Source organism: Nicotiana tabacum, chromosome 19, assembly GCF_000715075.1.
Source record: "Nicotiana tabacum cultivar K326 chromosome 19, ASM71507v2, whole genome shotgun sequence".
In the NCBI taxonomy this organism is placed as follows: Eukaryota; Viridiplantae; Streptophyta; class Magnoliopsida; order Solanales; family Solanaceae; genus Nicotiana; species Nicotiana tabacum.
The window spans coordinates 119,640,160-119,643,831 of record NC_134098.1 but is presented as its reverse complement, the minus strand read 5'-3'; the positions used below and the strand labels follow the sequence as shown (position 1 = coordinate 119,643,831).

Below are 3,672 nucleotides of genomic sequence, written 5' to 3'. Positions count from 1 at the left end.
TTAGGATTCTCATCTGCTCATCCCTTTTATACAACTCATCTTTTATTTATTTTTATACTTTCTTCTACAGTGAGTTGTGTGCACTACAAGAAATCAGGCATTTAGTGGCGCCAAAGGTCGCTACAAAAGACTAGAATGTCGCTGCTACATGTTTTTAGTGGCGACAACAGGATTGTTGCAAGTACTTGTGTAAGTAATGTTTCGTGTGGCGACTCCCGAAGGTCGCAACAAAAATGTGCCATTAGTGGCGACTTAACCTGCCACTACAAGTAAACATAGACGCCACAATTAACAATTCACAAGAGGGATTTCAGGTGGGTCGCCACTGAAAAGAGGGCTTTAGAAGCGACAACAGTCGCCACTAATAATTTGGTAGCGACATTTAAGTCGCCGCAACAGAGAACTTCATTTTTCTGTATCCCTTTTAGAGGCGACTAAGGGTCACCACAGATACTAAATTTTCATTAAAAAAAAAAATAATCTATTTTACTATTAATTATCCAATATATAACAGTTATCCATTACCAATACCAAGACAACACCACATGCATTTCTCAAGAAGAGTAATATAAGAACTTTCCATTACTTAAAGGTCATAATACAAAAAAAACACTTCATAAATACATGTCAAGGTATCTACACATGAAAACAAAAGAATCACAAGATACTATCTTCAAACTCCTTGCCAACTATTCCCATTATAAACAATGTTGTCTCTGAAATTGGAAAAAAAAAAATGAATGAAAGCAAGGCTTCATTTCGATAACATGATATTGTGCATGAAAGAGTTTGAGAAAAATCTAGCATCATCTTGAAAGATGGCAGAAATTGAAGTTGTACATATCATGAGTGCGAGAAATTTTACTTTTTAGGGTATTCAACATTCAATAAAAACTTCTTTTCTCACTGCCGGGGGAAATTGTCACTAATCATCTCCATATGTACAATAAACAATTTTCAGTAGATGGCCTTTTGATTTACTTTTTCTCTCTATGAATATAAACATAAAGTACTAATTACTAAGGCAGTCGATGACTTATGTAGCTCAAACATTCTAAATATCAGCAATTATGTCTTACCTCTACGATGAATAAGTCCAAAAAAGATGAGTATTTCCAAGTGCCATTGCAAACTTATAGAAAATTCAGTCACCTTGAATAACATAGAAATTGAAACTTTTCAGAGGTACAGAACAAAGAAAAGGGTAATGAAGTTCATAATATATAGCACCTAAAATGATTACAATTCAATTTTAGTTGCACAATTGCAATCAAATGACTATAAGAAAGATAATTTACCATTCTTTAAATTGAAGCTACCTGTTACTTATTTATTCATGTTCTTAACATTACATTTACATTTGCAAGCATCTAGATAACTCTATAAGCAAGCTTTCCCTGTAACTACTTCTTTGATTAGTCTTTATATAGCATTTAGCTATATAATTCAGAACCTTCTATTTGTAATATATCTAATGCTATAAATAAGGCTTTCACCTTAATATCCTTATTATAAAATCAAATTTGCAATATTAAGTAGGACTCTTGTGATCAACATATCTCATTCTTCTTTTTCTTTTATACAATTTCTCTAATACTATCTATAGTTTGATCTGTGCTAATAAAACACACAACAATAGTAGATGATAAAGTAGACTAGAGAGTATCAACAAAGAAAATATACATCAAATATGTGTAGTAAATTTCATAAGCAACAAAAGAAAAGTCACAGAAGCTTACCACACTGGCAGTAGGATGAACAGATGAAACAGTCTTAGTAGCTATGTATAGAGACTGATGATGAGGAAGAATTTCTTCTTTATTCTTTAATCCCCCCTCCTCCCAAATACATAAGTTAAAAAGTACTCCACGGCTACTATAAAATTTGTTAACAGGAACAAGAAAGAACAAGAGGATTAATATCCTATCTAGAATGGGTTACCCTATTTTATATTATTCAATTTACATGGCAAGTATTAACTAATAACAAACCTCTACTATCTGCAGCAAGTATATTTACAATTATTATTTGAACTAACGATGTACATCTATTACAATAATTGAGTACTATATAGATAGATGAAAATAATTATGGTATATAGCAACTCAAAGATTGACTTTCTTCTACTGATTAATCAAAGTTCACCTCTATTATTCTCAAATCAGAACACAGCTCTTCATGCCTAAGCTACAGTTAATTAGATCAAATTACTCAAATGACTTGCATATGTGGACTTCAACTAATCTACATCAAACACTTATTGATGAAACCAACTAATGAATAATTTAAAAGTAATTTACACAAATGTTGGTCTTCTATAAATTCATGTTATCATACCCTTTTGATTTAGACCTACCATCTAAACAACTACAAAGAAAATTATGAATTTCACAAAGTTTACTTTCATAGAAGAAGGAAATGGCAAGTAATACAGCACCCTAAAAGAGTAAAGTTAAAAAGGATATCAAAGTTTCTTTGTTCAACAAGACACCTCAAACATTTTAAATCGAGAAAAGGCAATTGGAGAGAAGGATTGAGTCCTTGAGAAGAAAATATTTTAAATCGAGAAAGGCAACAGGAGAGAAGGAATGAGTCTATGAAAAGAAACTTACTACCACCAAATAACAGAATTATAGCTCTTCCTCACTTCAACTCCAGCCTGAATTAGAAACAACATAAAAGAATTATAAGTGCAACAAAGATTACACTGGCATTACAATAGAAAATTGATAAAAAGGCAAATGTTCTTCAGCTCGGAAGTAATTAAATCTACAAAACTAAGAATAGATAGAGAAACTACAAGAAAAAAATACTTGGATTGTCCAATAGTCAATATAATGAGGGCGCTGAGACGAACACATTTATTTGCTTTTGAGCCCACATATATTTGAACATAAGAGAAACACAACAAGAAAAAAATGTCATTACAGAATATGATGCTGTCAAAAAGCAACTAAAAATAGCAATGTTTAACCAATGATATGAAAGAAAAAATCAGTAACTCCTCCAGAAATTGCTGAAATAATCTGCACAACACATCTGAAGAGTTATATGTTTAAAACTTTCATCTCAAAATTACATCTAATGATTTTAGGGTTGAAGATGTTTGATGTAATACCCCTGGAAACTACTGATATCACTAGTTACGAAACCAATCTTACCATCCCATTCATAAACGAACAGAAAGAAACAGGAGACGTACCAATTTCCTAAGAGACGAAGCTAGGGCGTAGGAGATATAGATTCCTGAGAACGAGAGCTAGATAGCCGCGAAGAAGTAGGTACAATACCGACAATTACAATCATTGGTGTCACGACCCGAAATTCCCACCGTCGGGACCGTGATAGCGCCTAACATTTCACTTGCTAGGCAAGCCAACGTTACAGAATCATTAAGCCAATTCTTTCACATTTCAGTAATTAACAACAAATAAGCTATAACGGGTTAAAAATGAGTGCGGAAATTTATAACAGCCTCAATATATACATACTACTACTCGGATCTGGAGTCACAATTCAAGAACTTCTAAGATTTTTCTACAAGTAATAGTCTGAAAGAGATACAACTGTTTTCGAAATGAAAGAAATAGTAAAGTGTAATGTATAGAAGGGGACTCCAGGGTCTGCGGACGCCGAGGGTCTCCTATCAAACGAATCCTGCAACCAACCTCA

General features: G+C 32.9%; 1 long non-coding RNA gene across 3 annotated transcripts; it reads right to left on the bottom strand.

Annotated features, from left to right (window-relative positions):
* Positions 1–550: 550 nt before the first annotated feature.
* LOC107778670 (uncharacterized) lies at positions 551–3,396 on the bottom strand. 3 transcript variants are annotated; one of them, XR_001646428.2, is made up of 4 exons: positions 3,203–3,396; positions 2,613–2,659; positions 1,080–1,152; positions 551–716 (listed from the first exon to the last, which is right to left on the bottom strand). It is a non-coding gene; the product is annotated as an uncharacterized LOC107778670 (long non-coding RNA). The 3 variants fall into 3 exon arrangements; XR_001646427.2 differs by having other exon boundaries at positions 3,162–3,211; XR_001646426.1 differs by lacking the exon at positions 3,203–3,396 and having other exon boundaries at positions 2,613–3,155.
* Positions 3,397–3,672: the final 276 nt, after the last annotated feature.